The sequence below is a fragment of the Cryptotermes secundus genome, unplaced genomic scaffold (assembly GCF_002891405.2).
Source record: "Cryptotermes secundus unplaced genomic scaffold, Csec_1.0 scaffold683, whole genome shotgun sequence".
Lineage (NCBI taxonomy): Eukaryota > Metazoa > Arthropoda > Insecta > Blattodea > Kalotermitidae > Cryptotermes > Cryptotermes secundus.
Window position 1 is genome coordinate 574,055 of NW_019729903.1, and position 21,651 is coordinate 595,705.

At 42.8% G+C, this 21,651-nt stretch overlaps 1 protein-coding gene across 2 annotated transcripts in view; it reads left to right on the plus strand.

The window, feature by feature from the left end:
- Positions 1-21,651, plus strand: part of LOC111865785 — a 325,696-nt gene that overhangs the window by 192,528 nt on the left and 111,517 nt on the right. The gene's annotated exons all lie outside the window — the stretch shown is intronic.

The window sequence follows — 21,651 nt, forward strand, 5'->3', positions numbered from 1 at the left end:
TGTAATTCGAAATAGGTAGTGTATGAAAAGGCTGATTGTAAAATATTCGCTCACCTGTCGACTGAAACGAGGAAACCTAAATCAACGGTATTTAACCCTTTAATGGTGGCGACACACTTTGAATATTCACTTATGCGTTGCCCTATAATCAGAATAAATAATTAAATTTATACGTAAAGAAGTAAAAAATTATTTGCACTCTTGTCTTTCCAATCTATAGTCGGAAGGGGCGACATCTGGGCTGTAGGTAGGGTGTTCCAGCAGCTCGAAACCCAAATGGTTAATGGTTTCAACGGTCTGGCGGGCCAAGTGTGGGCGTGTCACTTATGCGTTGCCCTATAATCAGAATAAATAATTAAATTTATACGTAAAGAAGTAAAAAATTATTTGCACTCTTGTCTTTCCAATCTGGGCTGTAGGCAGGGTGTTCCAGCAGCTCGAAACCCAAATGGTTAATGGTTTCAACGGTCTGGCGGGCCAAGTGTGGGCGTGCACTGTCATGCAACAGCACTCTCTTCGACAATAGGCCTCGGCGTTTGGTGCCAATTGCTGGCTTCAGATTGTTGGCCACAAAATCACTGTATCTTGCACTGTTGATCGTACACCCTTTTTCCAGGTAGTCTTCCAGTATAGGCCCTTTTGAGTCCCCCCCCCCAAAAAAAACGGTTAGCATCAGCTTTCCCGCGGAAGATTGAGTCTTGAATTTCTTCTTCATTGACCATCCCGGGTGTTTCCACGCCATACTCTGGCTTTTGAATTCTGGCTCATAGTGGTGGACCTGCTAGCGGAGCGGCCATGTTTACACTGTCAGCATCAAGGAAAATGATGCGATCAAGGCCAAACTTCGATCACGTGACCACAGTAGTACCAACTCTAAGCATGCATGCGCAGAAGGCAGTATGACAAACCTAAAGATGTGTTATGGCGAAAGAGCGGATAATTTCTGACTTTCCCTCGGAATAAATTTACCCGTTTTTTAAATAACGTCATTTATTTATTTACGAAAATGCAAAATTATAATAAAATAGAAAAAGAATACATTTTCCTACAAATATCAACTTTAATTGACTAACTCCTTGGAACTGAGTCCCTCTTGACAAAACCGCCAGCCGCTCATCTGTTCAAGAATTTCCCAACATTTCGTGGAACCTGAAGGTTTAGTATCCTGTTCCCAAGAGACCTCAACTGATCAATATCCTGAGCCAGATCAATCCAGTCAATACCATCTCATTCTATCTAACATGCATTTAATACTATCCTCCCACCTAAGTCTCGGTGTTCCTAATATTAAATTAGAAAGTAATTTTAATAAGATATAGTTCATTTGTATGATTTAAATAATTAATCAAACATGCTCAATTGTGGAGGTAGGAGGATCATGTTAAGATGGATCTTAGAGGGATAGGATCAGGTGGATGGATCTGGCTCAGGATATGGATTAATGGAGGGCCATTGTGAACACGGTAATGAATCCTCGGATTCCACAGATTGTTTGGAAGTTCCTGAGTAGCTGCGTGACTGGCGGTTTTTCAAGAAGTGCCCAGCTCCATGGAGTCAGTTAATTCATTAGTTAGTGTTTTATTTACACGCTCAATTGTGGATAATAATGTCATATTAAAAATTACTGATCTTTTAGTTCTCGTATTTTATTAGCCTACTTTCCCTATTTCGAAAAAAAAAAGAGTATAAGTAGGCTTATGTGATCATCGTAATGTTTGTGTGTCTGTGTAACATCTCCCCCTCCCCCATCAATTTTTGAATGGCTGAAACAATTCTTATGAAACTTAGTCTGTATATCATGGCATCTTAGCCAATTTCAGCGGTGTACTTCATGAAACCCTCCCATCAGTCTGAGTGTCTATATGTGTACCCCTAACATTGCTAGGCAACGGCTCGGTAGAAACGTTACTGCGGCAACGAATACACATTCAACAATATAATTGTTGAGCGTCTCGTTTTCTTCGCGATCCTTGTCGTATGAGAGAACGTAAGCGATTTCTTCTTGTTTTACACAGTCACGCTTCTCTTCGAAGCATCACGGGGCACTTGCACAAAATGTCGCGACACACAGGGTGAGAACCATTGCCCTAAATTAATACACTCCGGCTGAATGATCAGGAGCAACCAGTAGATCAACCAACCATGCATGTTACGAGACTTCATAGCCTCCACGCAACATACATGTACTGATTAACCTGAGCAGCATGAAGCATACATTCTTGTGGAGCGTATTACCACAACATGGCTTGAACACAAAAGCATGTAACACACTAAGTGTCTGTAAAACAACAAAACTTGGCTGGTTCAAATAAACGGAGAGTTAACTAATGCTGGTCCATCAAACGAGAATGTCCTCAATCAATTACCGCCATATTCAGGACATCAATAGGTGCAGTGTATGTTACATTAACAGGGACCAAACTATCCCAGCCACAGAGGAAAGTCAATTCTATATAAGAGGGCAGTGTTACGCTTGTACTAAGTTACCTCGGAAGAGAAATTCATAAGAAATGTTCGCAGCAAAACCTGAAGGTAAGAGTTCGGTTTAAAGACCTAGTCTTAGATGGAAAGATATGCAAACGGATCTTTAAGGAACAGGATAGAAGGATGAGGACTGGATTCATCTGGGTCATGGATAGCAACCAATGGTGTTATCTCTTGAACGTTGTAATAAACCTTCGGATTCCATATAACACTCTTAAATTTCCTGACTAGTAAGAAGTTGTTAGCTTCTAAACAAGAACGCTGTAGTGTTGGTATTACTGATTGAAAGGATTGTGAAGTATGCCGTTGAGTTAGCCTCAGGTGGCATGATATATATATAAATTTTCATGGCGACTGGTTCGGAAATTAAATGAATAATAATGTTATTACCTCAGGAGCAGGAATAGCGTAGTCGGTATAGCGATTGGTTACGGGCTGGACGACCGAGGTGTCGGAGTTCGAGTCCCGGTAGGGTAAAAAATGGAAAATATGTAGATTCTAAAGGGCTCTGACAATGGTAACACACAGTTATTACTGTTTTTTTCTTTTACTTTTCCCATCCGGTATTCTAGAGAATATAAAACATGACGGTTCGGAAACCTGATCTGTTTTTCCTTCCTCAGATGAAAAGGGAAAAAGACACTCCAAGGGGCTCACCTGAGTAGGTGTCTTCTCCCTCTTCACCTGAGGACAGACAGATCTAGTTTCCGAAACGTCGTGTTTCCTATTCCCTAGAATACCAGACGATGGAAAAGTCCAAAACCCCAGTAAATCTGTATGGAAAACATGGTAAAAATTGTGCCAACGTAAAAGTACGGAGCGCATCCGTTTGCCAGGCTGTTAAGGCATATCCGTTTTAATCAGATATGAAAGGAAAGCATACATGACTCCAGGGGTAGTGCCGATCATGGAAAGGACGCGCTGCTAACCCGATATCATTGTGCGAGAACATGGGCATAAAGGGAGGGGCCGTATGAAACATACATACGCATGTAATGGGAGAACGCAGCCACCATTCAGTTCACAATCTTCCAACATACACACATCTCTAAACTAAAATATACAAAGCTACAATTTTACCCGGGAACAGGGATAGCCCAGTCAGTACAGTGACTAGGATACGGGAAATCAAATTTCGACATCCGAGAGGGTCAGATATTTCTCTATTCTCCGCAACTTTCAGACCTTTTTTGGGCTCATCAGACTTGTATTCGGTGGATGATGAGGGTTCTTTTCATGAGGATAGAGCGCTAGGGACGTGAACCGAGTACTCACCTCCATCCAGACCCGTGGCTGAGAACGGGTGAATTTTATTTTATTTCTAGGGTATATTTGACGAGATGTCACTATCTCATACGTCGAATGACAGCATTATGAATAGATAATTAACTACAAAATATCCAGAAGGAAGCGGTCGTGGCCTACTTAGAGTTAATATCCCGATATTTCCTGCAGAACAAAAAATACTTCACCGAACAAGTTCGTTTAAACAATATTGCTTCCGACTTTTATTCATGAATTCGAAAATAAATCAAGACATCAAATACCTTGCGATTTTCGTTGTTTCCCTCAGTTCCTCGGGGAAAATTCCAGCACAGTTCCATGACAGCTTCCTCTCAAATCCTTTCCATTTCATCATTCACTAGTCATCCCATGATTTGATATCCTTACAGATACTGACAGCATTGCTGAATAAACCATAAAAAATAGGCCCAGATCAGAGGAGTAGAAGTCCCGGCTGAGATTCGAACTGCGAACCTCTCATATACAAGCCAAAAGCTTTACGGCTTCAGCCAACTTACGCGGCGATAAGACTGCACGGAGTCATATCGTTATTTCCTTATAGTATCTTCATGGCGCCTTGCCTGATAAGAATATGGACATCTTTACCTTAGATGGCATTTAAAGCTTCAGAACGTAAACAAATTCAACGCATTTCAAATTGAAATAGACGTTGAAACCTCAGTAGAATTCCTTCACTGCATTATTAGCTCAATCCACGTAATTTATTCGGTTTATTGGTACGTCTCACGGAGAAGAGCTGATGCAAGAGGCAAGTGTGACGTGGAGACGGACGGACGGACGACAGCGACGCTGCTGAGAACTCTGGGTGTGGTTCTATCACTCAAACCGTCTGTCAATTAACGTCGTCCAATCTCTGAGGCTTCTGTTACAAACAAATTGCTTATAATAATTCTGTCTCTAATGCATGGTCATTAAATTCCTTCATTCTGGACGCCATGGAAATCTCTGGTCTGACAACCTCGATTCATTAGATTTGGAGTTGGTCCCTTTTGAAAGGGGGGATATAAGGAAATTGAAACTATTCTTTATCTTTCTCTCTCTCCAGTTCTTTCCTTCATTCTTCTTCACACTCTTTCATTTATTCTTCCTTTTTACCCTGTCTCCACCTCCCTTGACATATATAATTGAATTAAATAATTAGTTAGTTAGTTAGTTAGNCCGCCGAGCAAGCGAGTTCGGCCACTTGCTTAGCGGTGTCTATAATGCTTCCCCCATCTATCAGAGGCCTTAGAGACTATTGTTGGGCGGGAAACGTCCTGGAATTTGGCTCAGTGATCCCCTTTGGGGATATGAGGTTCTTTTACGTGCCGTAAAGTTACGACACGGGACACACAGCTTAAAGTCCCTCCCGGAGGACTTGTTCCCTGAAATTTTCCGCCCTTAAAAATTCGACAACCTCCACCGGGTATTTGAACCCGCGTACCACGAGTCATGAGGTGGGAACGTTACCTCTAGACTACGGAGGCCGTTTAATTAAATAATTAACTAATAAACTAACTGGCTACTTCAGATACGAAAGAGATTACTAAAGTCATTCTACCGACGTTTCGGAAAAAGTCAGTAAAATGTTTCCCAAAATATATGACATCACAACCAGGAAGACAATAGTTTTGAGATTAATCAGGAAATAAATATGTTTTTAAATATTTAATTTTAATAACACTATAATTTAAAATATTTAACTCGGAAAACAATATAGTTTCAAATATTTTATTCGAAGAAGTCAAATTTTAAATGCACCACATTCTAATACCGAAAAGAAAACATTAGAATAACGGTCTAATTTCAAAGATTCTACCAGAACAATAAGTTAATTTCGAATATTCATTTGTAAAACAGTACAATTTTAAATATTTCTCTCGAAAAGTAATACCATTTGAAATATTTTATTTACGGTATACTCTTATTGCGAACATTCCTCAGCAAAAACAATTTACTTCCGAATAGTTCGTTTGTAAAACAATCTAATATCAAACATTTAAATCGAGAAAAGTCTAATTTCCAATATTACATATGTATTACAACCGAGTTAAAAGATCGCACTTAAATAATTGTATAATTTCAAATACGTCATTAAAAAAACTGTCCAATTTCAAAGGTACAACACGAAAATGGTCTATTTTTCCAACACTTAGTTACCAAACCTTCTAATCCAAAATATTCCGTTCGAAAAAACAGTTTAAATTTAAATATTTCATCAGCATAGGAGCCTAATTTCGAATTTTTCATCGGTATATCCATTTATTTTCAAGGAATCCATTGGGAAACAGTAAAATTTGAAAGAGTTAACACACAGACTTACCCAGTGTTATAAGCTTCATTCAGGGAACTGTTCAGTTTCAAACAGTTCATTCCTCGTACCCTACTTGTATAGCAAAATGTGGAGTTTCGTGTTTCAGACAACCAAAAATGCCTGGATTACTCACCCATCAGGATACGTTATTTGTGCCAGGCTGCCACGTAACACTCCCGCTACACACAACAGTCACTTCACGTGTACAAGATATATGTTCGCCGTACATCCGCTCGGAAAGGACGTCATTATCCACAAGGGTGAGAATATGGGATCTTGGCAGATGGAATATATTGAAGGAATATCGTGTTAACCGAAAACTCTGAGCAAAGGATGAGTCATCGATTCGTGTATTTGTAATGTAGCTTTCGTATCTTTTGGCAAAGCCCTTCTGACGGTAGTCTCGCAAAATAATCTCCTCTACTCTCTCTTCTCTCCATGTTCAGTCGCCTCTTGACAACGCTGTAACTAGAAGTTTCTCACGCTGGCAACCAGCCAATCGCAACTGTAACATTGTCTAATGCAGGAAAGTCGCATCTGAATTTGAAGTTTCAGCTATTCTCCAAAACTTCTAATGCTGATTTTATCAGCCGAAGGGACGAAAAGATTTTAAGACCATTAAAAGAAGAGATAAGTTCCCGATAAAATTTACGAACCCTACTTTCCTTACGTACTTTTATAACGTAGCATAAATTCTTTAGTTTCGCCTTTTAGCAGTTAGGCCCGTCTGCCTTGTTCCAATTCAAAATTCCTTTCCAAAAATATCAATCTTCTAGATATATAATAGTACTCCTTGGACGGGGGATCGGCCCATCCCAATGTCCAACACATAATCAACGATCTAACTCCATGGAGCTGAGTCCTCCTTGACAAGCCGCCATTCGCCCAACTACTCAAGAATTTGCGAATATTCTACGGAACTCGAAGGTTCATGTCCGTGTTCACAAGAGCCCTTCACTGGTCCCCATCCTGAGTTACATTACTCAAGCCCATACAACCCTATCCCATTTCTCTAAGATCGATTTTAATATTATCCTCCCACCTACGTCTAGTTCTTTCTAGTGGTCTCTTTTCTTCTGGTTTTCCTACCGGAATCCTATAGGCGTTCATTTTCCCCCAAATGTGCTGCACGTCCTCACCATCCTTGACTTGATCACTCTATTTAGTCCATTTTATTCATAATGGGTGGAAGTGTGAATTATTTGATTATTTTGTATATGATTCAAACAAGCTCTTGAATGTCTACACCAAAGCTTCCAGACCGGGAATGGGGACCACCAAGCCTGGTGTCCAGCGAATGCCATGTGGGCTCTTTCGTTCGGGGCAAAGCTGCAGGACGTGAACCCGACCACTTACCTCCATTTAGTTCCGAGATCAAAAACAGTGAAGCTATACCACTTCATCGAGTGAGGAACAATTTTACCTTTACCTGAACTGGATTTAATTGGGATGTGGCGCCGTGTAGATATAGTGTGAACAGACGTTTCGGAGGAACGTATCGCCTCCATATTCAGCCACCTGCTCACGCTGGTTCCTCGCTCGCAGATTTTCCGTGGGATCCGCCCCGAGGCTGTATAACAAGAAGTTCCAAGAGAGAAGTTAGTTGTTCTCGAGAGTTTTGTCGACTTCTGGAGATGGCAGTCCAAGGTGATTGAAAATAAATGGCAAGAAGGGAATTAGACTGTGCAAAGAAGGTTTCCTATGTGATTTGAGATAACAGACTGTTATAATTTCGTTGCCAGGATACGACTAAGGAAGACTGAGAATCTTGGTGCGTATGTAATGATGAATTATGAAGCGTATAGATCAGCGATAGCGCTGTGTTGCCTGTAGTCGTGAGTTGTGAATGTATAAGAAGTAATAAATCCAATCATCCAATTCAGAATCTATCTCATAAGACATGAGCAAACCCGCCTACACGCGACAGTATTAATGTAGCTTATAATTCTTCATCGACATATTGCAGTCATATTTAATATATGATTGACATGAAACTCATTTAGGAAATTATTCCTAACGTGACATATGTCAAGCCCATTGAGGGGCAATACTGATATTTCTTTAGCATGACAGGCTATGTCAGTTACGTCATTGAGCCCCTTCTCGGTGGAACCTAGGTGCAAATAGCCATAACCGTACAAGAAAACCTTTGTAGGTTCATGTAACCTTCCTGAACCTGAGGCTGCCCACCTAGATTCACAAATTAGATAGCATTGCTGAACATAAAAACATAAAGATAAAACTATCCCTGCAACAGGCCGTGGAGGCCCATAGGGTTATGAGACATCGAGGTTCCCACATTTTCTAGAGAGTCAGCTCTCAGATGGCGGTTAGGTTGTCAGCCTTACGCCCCGCGTAAGGCTGATACTCCTTGATACTCATTTCTGTCAGAGGTCGAGTCGACCCCAGGGCCATAGTGCGACCGGAAGGATTAGGTCAATTGAAAAATGCAATGAGCTCACCGGGAAACTAACCCACAATCTCCCGGCTTGCAGCATAGTGGCTCTACTAACTACGCTACCGCGTGCCATCGATAATTTAAAGTAACTGCTCTTAATCCTAGTCCATAGGTTTTCGCGACTGTCGTTTTATCTGTCGTTTCGGCTTTAAGGGTTAGACAGAGTCGCATGTTAAGGGGTTTCCAACGTTTCAGAAACCTTACACTTGCCATGTACAGGGTTAATGATTTTGGGTATTCGGTTTCACGTAATATGTTGCTGGCTTTCGCCAGTACAGTCAGTTCTTGTTTCCGGGTCCTTCGGGATTCATGACCACATTTTTCTCTCTCACGACTCTGACTGACTTGACCTACTGACTTTTAGGCAGTCGGTCCTTCGGGTGAATTACTGCTGGGTCTCGTCAGCAAAGCCATCCTTGGTTCCCGGCCCGGGCGACTCACGACCATATTTTTTGTCTCGTCCTTCTTGGAGTAGTGCAGTTACTTTCTCGAGATCGAAGTAAGAGTCAGAGTTACTTTACGACTGACGGTTTACCGCCAATCTGTTCGTCTTGGCTCCAGTACCCCTAGGGTCACGACCAAAATTTTGCAACTGAACCCTTGCGGTTATAGGCCTTATGTAACATACTCTCTGAGGAGAGGATGGGTTTGTCTCTTATGAATAGGCTTCGCCTTTATCAAGTGTAGTTATCTGACATATTCAGCATAGATCTACATTGTTATGGGGAAACTTTTTCTTTTTCTTTTTTCCGGGAAGCGGTCAGTCCGATGAAAGCGATAATTTGGAAAATTTCTTGTTCTGTATGTCTGATAGCTCTTATATAGCTCTCGCATTAGGTAGCGTTATATGCGGTGAAGCCGTAATTGGGTGAACAGAGGAGCGTGACGCTAGCCAATGGGAAGAGACACTTGGTTAATACGTACAAACAACTCTTCTGGTAACCAGGTGGTCCTTAGGCGTGGCGAGGGGAGTGGGGGGAATTCAGTGCTTTCGTGGTGATGAAAGATTTTATTTCCTTCCTTACTTGTTTTCCTACGACTTTGTCTCCCCACGCCGTGAGTCATTAACCCTGAAGATGGTAATTGCAAGGTCTGCCGAAACGTTGGAAAACCGTCCACCTCAACAGGGTCTAGTCCCGAAAGCCGAAATCACACGCGACTCCTACAACGTCGACTTTGACGTCCTTTCTTTTCACACGCCTTTCACGGAGAAGCCACCGTTTAATTACCAACACAGTCGATGTTTCAGATTACACACGTACAACGTTGAATGGTAAAAGGGTTGATGAGCGATACCACGAAAAATCTGTCAGAATTGTCGGTGTCCCAGCCGAGATTCAATCCGAGGCTCTCTTGAATACACTTCTAGTACGTGACCGCTACATCAACTTGCTCGGTCAACAGATCAGATACTATTCAACATTTAATATACAGGGTTTGTCCGGAAAGTAATGCAATTTGTTTTTTCCCGCCGCTCCTCCTGGTCGCAGCGCGTTCGGACCGGTTGGTAAAAGGGGTGGGGACTCTTAGCTTCACAACGCTTCCAAGCGCATTCTGCTCTGAGCTCTGGGAGCGTCAGGATTGCTGTTTCCGTGAGCCTCCTGTTAGTGCCTCTGTCACGACCCGCAATGGAGAAAATTATCGAACAACGTTACGCGATCAAGTTCTGTGCTAAACTGAAAAAAAGCCTCGCCGACACCCACCAAATGACTCAGGAAGCCTACGGGGACGCTGCTCTCTCCTATTCTCAAGTCTCCAGGTGGTTGAAGTTGTTTAAAAATGGCCAGGAAGATGTGGAGGATGACCCCCGCTATGGACGGCCGTCAACCAGCAAAAGTGACAAAAATGTGTCTCGTGTTCGAGAATCTTTTAAATACCGATTGTCGAATGAGTGTTCGGACGACAGCAGAGACTCTCAGTATTCCGAAAACCACTGTGCACGACATCGTTACCGACAATTTGCACATGCGGAAAGTGTGTGCCAGGTTGGTCCCCAAATTGTTGACCGACGACCACAAGAACAGCCGAATGAAGATCGCGAGTGAACTTTTGGAACGTGTGCAAAACAAACCTGATTTTTTGGACAGTGTTATTTCCGGCGACGAAACATGGGCCTTCGAGTACGACCCGGAGACGAAGCGCCAAAGTTCCGAATGGCACACCTCGGAGTCCCCTCGTCCCAAGAAGGCAAAAATGAGCAAATTTAAAATAAAAACCATGTTCGTTGTCTTCTTCGACGCAGGGGTGTGGCCCACAAAGGATTCGTACCCCAAGGGCAGACAGTCAACGCCACCTACTACGTGGAAGTGCTCGACCGATTAAGAAACAGGGTCGTCCGCACTCGAAAGGAGATCGCTGCTACCTGGCAGCCACACCGCTCTGCGCCTCCGGAAGTTTCTGGCCAAGCGCAGCTTGGCAACGTTGCCTCAGTCCTCCTAAAGTCCTGATCTGCCTCCGGCAGACTTCTTTTTGTTCCCTACGATCAAGACCGCCCTGAAAGGAACCCGTTTTAGAACCACTGAAGCGATCCAAACCGCCGTGGCAAAGGCTGTAAACGAGGTCCCCGTCGACGCCTTCCAGGATGCGTACCGTGCATGGAAAAGTTGCTGGCAAAAGTGTGTGGATGCCCAAGGGGAGTACTTTGAAGAATTCTAAATGTTTGTAAAGATATCTTGAATAATTTTTTTTACGAACTTAATTGAATTACTTTCCGGACAAACCTTGTACATAACTGCTTTTACACTGACCTCAAATTTCTTCTCTTAAACACGCTTTTCACAGCAAAGCGTGAAGTACCTGTAGATTACTGTCTGCTAGGATGTGACGCTTGACTGACAGATCGTTACAAACGTTTCGAAGAAATATCCTGCCTCCATCTTCATGGTAGAAGAGTAAGCAGAGTAAAAGGGACATAAGGAAGAGGACAGAGAGAAGGTACAGCCCAGAGCGAACGATTAACATTGAAATGAACGCTGAAATTATTCCTTGACCTCAAATAGATCGTTTCCACCGAAAACAGTTGTAATGGTTTACCAGACTACACGATATCGAATTCTGGAAGACACTAGTGTCCATAATTACGGTGTCGATAACATCAAATTGGGGGCACGAGGGAGCATAATTGGTTGAAGCATTATGCTACAGGCCGGAAGTTCGCGAATTCGATTCCTTACGAAGACACTGGATTTTTCAATTCACCTAATCCTTCCAGCCGCACTATGGCCCTGGGATCGACTCAGCCTCTAACAGAAATGAGTACCAGGAATCTTCCCGAGGGTAAAGTGTGGCCGGTCGACGCGTAAGACTGACAATCTTACCGCCATCTCTGAGCAGATCGTCTAGAAGAAATATGGAAGCCTCGACGTCTCACAATGCTAAGTGCCTCCATGATTTGTTTCATTGATAGCTTTACCTTTTTATACGAGTATATATGTAACCTCAGCTCTCATATGAGAGAGAAGCTTGTCTGTACCCGTTTAATAACCGCACAATCCCAGTAACGCGAGTTTACATACATCTTTCACGATCGAACAGTTATCCCTATTACTGATCAAAGATGCAGCACTTAAATATTTCCATTTCAGGAAATCATAAAAATTTATCAGACTTTTTATACGACCTTTCATGTCGCATAGCATTTATATTTTAGCTGAAGTTGTAAAAATTCTGATCTGACCTCACGATTCTTAAGTATATTCATGTCATAAAGAACAAACGTGACCTCATCCCAAGAGGGAAATTTGTAAGCAAGTTAACGGAGAAGCCACTTCAGATACAGAGAGTACAGATTTGTGGGTTGCAACTCCTTGTAGTTCGGAGAGAACCCGACATTTTCGGAGGAATACAAGGTGTGAAAATTTAATTCCCGCAATGGCCACAACATGACGCCGGGATGTTGAGTCAGGCAAACTCATGTACTCAAACACGTTTGGACATGGCTAAGAAATCCTTTACAAAAATGGACCGTCCACCTTATTCACCCGACTTAGTCCCCTACGATTTTTGGCTCTTTCCAAAATTAAAAATATGCCATGAAGGGACAAAGATTTGCTGACATTCCTGACATCCAACGCAACGTGGCATTACTGCGAGGTATTCCAGAAAACGATTTCCCAAGACTGTTTCCGGCAGTGCCACCATCGTCTCATGAAATGCATATCTTCACATGGAGAGTATTTCGAAGGTGACAGCAGCAGTTACTCCATAGACAAGCCAACTTCGCTTTCACAAGGCCATTCCGGGAATTAAATTGTCGCACCTTGTATACTACCTCCATCTTCAGGGTCGAAGAGTAAAGCCAAACAAGAAAACAGGAGAAGCACTCAGCAAGCCGAGCTATATCTCTCTCTCTGTCGGGAGTTCTCGGAACTACACGACTGTACAACCCACGAAACCGTACACCTCATAGCCAGCGACTTGGGAAACTGATGTCCAACGCGTCAGTTACATATCAAGGAAGGTGATTGAAAAATATAAGTATATATACTGTGAATTATTTAATTAACTTTTATATAACTGGAACTGAATTTGACGAAACGAAAGGAGATGCAGTAAAGCCTGCATAATACGTGAGGTTTTCAGGGCGGTGAAATTTCAGAATGTGGTCTTCTAAGTTATGACACCGTACAGTCTGATAATGGATACAGATATTCCAGAGGAACATATTGCCTCAGTCTTCAAGGAAGAAGATGGAGGTAGTATGAGCCTTTCGTATTCAATTACCAGACTACACGGTGTCATAATCCAGAGAAATTATAAAGAGTAAAAGTAAAGTCTCTGTGCTACGCCATGAAGGAGTATGGGGGGTGGATGTATAGATCCACATTTCCTTGTTCTCAGCACTAGCTGGAGGTGAGTTGTCAGCTTCACGCCCATGCCGCTTTACCCCCGGGGAAAGACACCCCGGTACCCATTGGGTAGGTTGGGTGGACCCAAGAGAGGGTCTGGACCACGTGGAAAAGAGGAAATTCTTGATCATACCAGGACTCGAACTCCAAACGGTTGTCCAGCCCTTAGTCTGTCACTACACCGACCCCTACAACATAGAGAATAAAATGTGTTAAAACCGGAATCTCGAGGAAATTATTTCCAATGTGAATTCTAACTCCTGACAGTTGTAATTTCCTCTTAAGATTGTTTTTTGTAAATGACTGCCTCTTAAATCGTTGTCTGCAAGCCACTGCGACTTGTGTGATGTTTAACGTACACTGTACCATCTGCTACTGATGTTTATCTCTTATTTAGAGAGCTTTCGAAAAAATATGTTGTGTTGGTTAGAATATTGTTCGTTTGAACTTTCTTTTCCCACGTATCCATGTCTCGTCTTTATGCCCCTTCCGCATTTTCACATTCAATTAGCTTCGCCAGGATATGTCTTACATATTTCGTAATATCTTCATGGTGTATTATGTTCCTTGTACCTCACCGTGAGCCATTAACCTACACGTTACGTAGTCAGTAAGGATAACATTTTCCTTTTCTATCAATGCTCTCAGATAATGTGAGTAGCAGAGTAAAGGTAAAGTTCCCTCTGCTTCACTAATTAAACACTAGGCCATGAAGGTGTAGGAGGAGTGGATGTATAGATCCAGTGAGTGACCAGTAGATTTTTAATGAAAAACACAAAAAAAAACTGTGCACAAATATAGTAAAGAACTGATAATATATGTGGGTATGAAAATTAGATTTTGACCTTAACTAAACGGAAAGCGAGAGAGCTCGGTCGGTATAGCGACGGGCTACGGGCTGCATGGCCGGAATTTGACTCTCGGCAGGAGAAAGAAATTTTCTCCAGTGTCCAGACCGACTCTTGGACCAAATGCCCCCCTATCCAATAGATACCGGGGGTTCTTTCCATGTAACTAAAGCTGCTGGAGCGTGAAGCTGACCATTCACTTTCACCTAGAGCCGAGGTAAAAAAACGATGGAGCAATACCTCCATCCCCCATTAGCTTTCATGACATTTTTTTTCTTGGCACTATAGCCCCAGTGGGCCTAGGCCTACCCCCATGAACTCCGTTCACTTCGGTTTTTCTAGATCTTACACATACGGTAGGACTCCTTGGGCGAGTGATCAGCTCGTCGCAAGGCCTCTACCTATAGACAAACACACAAAAACGCACACAAACATCCATGCCCTGAGTGGGATTCGAACCCACGATCCTGGCTTCCGAGCGAGCGAAGACAGTGCATGCCTTAGACCGCTCGGCTACCGTGACCGGCAGCTTTCATGGCATAGTGCTCATTAATTAGGCACAGGGACAAATTTTACATTTTCTACGTTAAATAAACACGATGGCATTCATAATTTACCTGCATTTGGGTTCTGCAGTGTGGTATTCTGCAGTCAAAGCGACGTGGTCCTGGGCTAAAGCGCCGAGATGCCATACAAAACAGCAAGCTGCATATTTCTCGCGTTGCCTCGCTTCAACAACTGCTGAGTCAGACAACATCAGTGCCCCCTGACCGAGATTTACTGTACGTTTTAACACGGGTTTTAGTCCTTGAGCCAGCACGGGTCCGGAGTTTTATCGATGACCCATGGAGCAAATCTCTGTGATGGGTAATGGGGTGAACAGGGCAATGTGAGATGTTTCCCTCCCTCAATGAGAAACGCAAGCGAGTATTATCTCATGTTTGGTTTAACCTTTCCAGTTCGAATTCCTCGTTTGGAAAACCCAAGAGTGATTTATTGCATTTTAAACTTATAGCTGCACACACCGGCAGCTCGGCATCTGACGTCACAACGTTACTTTACGTGAACTACGGAAGTCGTATACAGCGACGTTACCGAGCAGATTAAAGCAGCGGTTATGCTCTAGACTTCCATTCGGAACTTCCTGGGACACCGTTTACCCTGACTGAGGGTTCCTTTGCCTTTCCTCAGTCTCTCTTTCCAAATACGATGTTAACATCTCTAGTAGGCCACAACTGCCCTTTCAAAATCCTTACCAATTCATTATTCGACTCTATACATTGTCACAAGTCACCTTCAGCAAGTGTCGAGGTCAAGAAAATGTGGATCTATACATCCGCTCCACCATACGCCTTCATGTTGTAGTGCTCAATTCGTTGAGCACAGGGACAACTTTACCTTATATGTATTGCCACGATTTGGGTGTGTGACTATAGACGGGGTATGCATTGGATAAGTGGATTTATTGACCACCTGTACACACCATTCAGAACTACAGGCAATTACAGCACTATCGCTGATCTCCACAATTTACAGATCACAAGCTCATGCTAAATCTTCTGTCTTCAGTAGACGTTTCCTGATGACGGCTTCTAACAGTGGAGATCCTTCAGCTTACAGCGCTCAGGTCCTCTTTTGGGTCAATAACCGTTCTGGACGACGTGGGGAAAAGAAAATTCTTGACCATACCGGGACTCGAACTCTGAGCCCTCAGTCTTCCAGTCCGCTGCCAGTTACTATACCGACTGAACTATCAAGGCTCTTGAGACTGTACATTATACACTATAAACCTGAGCTCCGGAAAATGAGTGATTCATGTTGTTTCTTGCTTGTTCTATGCTTCTATCTTGAAGACAGAGGCGACACGTTCTTCCGAAACGTCGGTTGACTTTTAACGCACTATTCGTACACGGCGTTATATCCCATGAGGTATAACTCTTTGTAACCACCGACATGATATTCGCCAACGGCCATACCACGTTGAAAACACCGGTTCTCGTCTCATCACCGAAGTTAACCAACATTGGGCGTGGTTAGTACTTGGAAACACAACGTGCTGTTGACACTTCATTTTGGGCCGCGCCATAGCTCAAGCGGTTAGTCGCTGGCTTCCCATCGCGGCGGCCCGGATTCGATCCCGTGTATGGTCAAGTGGCGCTGGGGCAGGTTTCCTTCATTCCACCAATTGCTCCACAATCACCCTCACCTATCATCTGGGGCTGGTACAGTAGGCCAGAAGTGGCCGCAGTACACGGGACTTAGTACCACCTCACTAGCAATAAAAAGAAACCAGCGGTGTTTACAATGTGAATTTTGACCTAAAAATTACGTAAAACAAAGAACCGATGGCAGTATTACTGCGTGCCCAGCCTTCTCGTTCATGTTTTGTGCGTATCACCGAAATATAAAATGGTTAGAACACTCCCGTCTATAGTTTGTATAAATTAAAAAATTTCATGTCACATGCATATAAAAGTTTCTTTAGGTCATACGACGGATTTTAAACTCAAAACATTTTATCCATAGGAGGCCCCGTATTTCTAGATAATTTATGCATGCCCATAAAAGTGAACCGAAATGCATGCAATGAGTCATTTCATACAATTCAACTATCAGGGCAATAAACCTGACCGTAAAAAAATATTACAAAGAGAGAACTGTGTATATCAACAAAAGAGCTTGCCTAACGGTATAATACGTCACACCAGCATAGTTCCTGTATTGATCCCACAGATGCCGGTGGCTCTCTTCGGGTGAAGCCTTCGTATAGGGTAAGCGTACTCAATTTATATACCTTATTTCGCTGCATGACAGTGTAAATTTTCCATGATGGAGCTATCTATGGATAACGGTTAAAAATAATGCGGAAAATACACCTAACTTTATGGCGAATTTAAAGTATCACACAGCGAAATAATGTCGGTAAATTTGCCATATTTATTGTGCTGCCATCTATGGGGATCTGTTGCAAACTAAAACTGGAATACACGTATAACTTAATGATGATACTGAAAATGAATTAAATCAGTTTATATGCATCAAAATTAAGGTTCATTTACCTTAACCGATCCTAGGGACCCGAATCTTTCAAATATGAAGCAAGGTGCTAATTACTACTCCGCCATGTTTGTTATACTTGTTACTTTGTGATGACTGTTTTTTGGAGCTCGCAAACACCGTTACCAACCAGAAGTATGAAGGAAGAAGGAAAAAATTCTCTAAGTAATGATATAACCTAGAAACACACGGAAGATATACATTAAATCCCAAACTCAAATATCACGTGTTACAGTAGTCCAGCAACACAGTAAACGATGTTTGGTATTTTCGGTTTCTCTCTGCATATACGAGTACTCTTCTGTTTACTAGTTACGGACCGGTACACAAACAGTCTTGGACTAGGGCCAATATAATCGATTCGATTATAGGTAAAGAGCTTATAGTCTATTTATCTATCTATATATCTATCTATCTGTCTATCTATCTATCTGTCTGTCTGTCTGTCTAGCTAGCTATGGCTCTACAACCCTTTGTTGGGCCTTGGCCGTTTTTCCAGTTCCTTGATCTTTTATACAGTCGGTAGCACTCCTTGGACGGGGGATCAGCTCGTCGAAGGCTGATACCTACACACAGGACAACATAAAAAACAGAATAAACTCATACGCAGACATCCAAGCCTCGAGTAGGTTTCGAACCCACGACCACAGTGTTCGAGCGGTAGAAGTAGGTTCACGCCTTAGATCGCGCGGCCACTGTGATCGGCTCAATATCATTTATCAAACAGCTAATGATGAAGCATGACATCACGAGAGAATAAATAGCAAATTACAAGTAGAGGCAAATAAACTTCTGTAATGAAGCTTTATTATGATGGAAACGCTCTCACCAACGGAACTATATAGCGGTACACCCCAGCGTTTGAACGTCGAACTGCAATTTACATTTTCCTCGCCGTCGCGTACAATTTTCAGTTACAAGTAGATGAGACGTGGGGGAGGGGGAAAGAAAGGCAAGACTGCTGTTAGTTTTGCTAACAAGTAATAGATGGCACTGATTACCTTTCATTTCACACTCTTTTAGTTTTCACGTCTGTTACGTAACGCATAAATATCAAAACTCCTTCGTCTCTTTGTTCTTGCAGCGTCATTTTCTTTTTATTTGGATTGAAGGGCGAAAATTAACCAGTCTTTCCTTTCTACTTTCTCAGTTTCTTGTCAGCATTTTATTCTCTTCGGGGGCATGCAGTATTGTAATTGAAGCACTATGCTACAAGCCGGAAGGTCGCGGGTCCGATTCCCGATGAGGTCAATGCATTTTTTATTGAAATAAACTTTTCAGCCGCGCTATGGCCCTGGGGTCGACTCAAGCTCTGACAGAAATAAGTACCAGGAATCTTCCTGCGGGGTAAAGGGATAGCTCTACCTCTCTTTTTACTTTATTCTCTTCGACATTCATGCCATCTAGTTCTGGGTCGTCCGACAGCTCACTTTCTTTAAATTGTTTTTCTAAGGCTCTTCTCATTATCCTTGTTCTTTTTTTTCATTTCCCTCTGAATCCTATTCACGAGATTTTAAACCCAATCTCTTCTCTAAAATGTTATTTTCCAATTCTGCCCCTTGATTTTTCTCCGTAGTACTTCTCAAAAATCCACTTCCCTGTAAGAGTTCTTCTGCTTCATGTAGCTGGGGAGGTTAAACGTCGTGAAGGCAACAGTACGGAAGAAAATTCCTTTATAATTATTTTTGAATATCCAAAAGGTCTTAGAATACTGGAAATATGTTCAAAATTCAATCTAGTGTGTATATGACGTAAGCGTGTACGTCACTAATTCATGACGACGCGCCGTAGTTCCCGTAGTACACACAGGGCAAACTCCAAAGTCTAGGAAGAGTACAACAGTTTAGCTTCTTCAGGTGCAGAATATCACTGTACCTGCAAAATCAGAACAACGCTAGTCTAAAAGACCCCCAGGCAGCAAATAGGAAGTTAATTACCGCACTGAATAAATTATTACTTCCATTTTCTTGTGTTCTTCATTAAAATCTCAAACATCCATCACAACTGCCGCTATGGCGTACGGACGTCTAAAGACACAGAAAGGATATGTGTCCTGAACAGCCTTCCATCCTACTCTGTTTCGTCCTTTACTTTATACATCTTTCCCCCATTGTGTGTGCTACCTCACTTTTTATCCCTTTACCCCATTCGTGCCCATTCATTCAAATTCCGAATCCCCTTTTTTGCCTCTCATTCTTATCTGCTTTAACTTCACATCTCAGGGAAGTGAAAGGGTAGAAAGGAAACCCGCAAAACATGAGTCAAGTTCCTGCCAGAGGAAATTCAAAACCACTGAGGTTGTATTTGAGGTTCTCATAAGAGGCACTATCCTCTGGGATGTGACACTGTATAGTCTGATATAAGTTCACCGACGTTTCGGAGAAACAAATTTTCTGCCTTTTCTTTAAGCGTTAAGGTAAAGTAAGGTGAAGCTGCCCTTGTGCTTTATTAGCTAAGCATTGCTATGAAGGCATATTCGGGAGTGGATATGTAGCTCCACTTTTCTTGACTTCGGCATTAGATGGAGGTGAGTGATGAGCTTCACGCCCCTGCCGCTTTATCCTCTGCGAAAGAACCATCGGCACCCATTGGATAGGAAACTGGGTGGACCCCATAGTCGGTCTGGAGAATGAGGAGAAGAGAGAAACCTTGCACTGCCGGCAATCGAACCCGGGCCGTCCAGCCAGTAGCCGGTTGCTCTTCCGACTGAGCTATCCCGACTCCTTAAGAGCTGATTCCTGTTACAGGTCGAGGCAGTTCATAGTCACATCCCAGACCTTTACTCTTCAACATCATTCCTAGTTCCGAGATTTGAAGTTCTAACTTCCGTGGTTATGAAGACTGCTGCCGTCTGGGACATGACACCGTACACATTACTAGATTGTTACTGACGTTTCGAGCGAACAGGCTGCTTCAATTAGCCCCCTCGTTGCTTGCTTAGCATATCTCACATGTTGTCATGTGTTAGTGACCAGACATGCTTTGTATTGATAACATAATTTATTAAGCATTTATAAATCGTACCTACGCGTAATTACAACGATCTAACTGATACACGCACTTCTCACTACAGCACACGCTAAGTATTCTATGTCTTCATGAGTCATTGCCTGGTAATGGATCCCAACAATATCCTCTGCTTCCGTAATATAATTTATTATCTCGTTAATGGTGTTTTGTAGGAACATGCTGCCTCCATATTCAGGGTCAGACAGAAGGAAACAACAAGAAGCAAGCAGCAAACGCCCAGCTTCTCATATATTCTACCCTGAAGATAGAAGCAGTACGTCCCTCAGAAACGTCAGTAAACTTCTATCAGACTACGTGGAGTCATATACCGTAAGACAGTACAATTCATATCCCAGAGAATGCTTTTATTCCTTCTTATGGAGTTGTTTCCCTAGAGACCAATCCTGGTGTTGCAGGGGGGGAGGAGAGGGTGAGAGGTGTCCGTAGGCGATACCAGGGTCGCTGTTCCATCGATCCCGATAACCAACAAACCGGGATGATAGACAAGCTCACAGGAAGAGGAAACTGGGCATGACGTCCCTATTGTCTATACCCAGACGTCACGTTCTGCAAAAGAAGCAGTTAATCATCTTTACCGGTCGGAGGTCAACGACCAACTTGGGTTCCAATTTAAATTGTCAAAATCTCTTGTACTCGTACATCTTACTCCTTGTGAACTTCTATGAAGGCGTATAGTGGAGTGGATGCATAGATCCACATTTCTTGGCCTCGGCACTAGGTGGAGGTTAGTTGTCAGCTTCACGCTCTGACCGCTTTAACCACGGGGAAAGAGCGCAACCTGTACCCATTGGATAGGAGGTCGGGTGAAGCCCAGAGCCGGTCTGGTCTGGACGACGTGGAGAAGAGAAAATTCTTGACCCTACCAGGCGGTAGCCAGTCGCTATACCGACTGCGCTATCCTGGCTCCTTCTGTGAAGGGTACTCTTTAATAAAGCCAAATCTGCGCAAATTCTACGGGGTACCTTTCCTATTGGGCCCTCTTTCTGTTCTCATCAGAATTAATATGGAACTATGGAACTTATAGACCGCTGGTAATACTCCATGGACGGGCTCTGTCGTGACATAAATACAGAAGAAACATGGACAAACTTCCATGCCTCGTGTGGGATTCCAACCAACGTTCCCAGTATTTGATTGGCGAAGATATTTCATACTTTAGACCGTGCCCCCACTGTGATCGGCGTAAATATGATTTTATGTTCGACTTGCGTAACATCCGTTGAGAGTTTAGCAGGAAGTCTCAGCATTTGTTACATAAGCCTTCCTACTGTTCTCCCGTATTCCCCTCCATCTGTATGTTATTGAATTCTGCTTCGAGGTCATTACTTA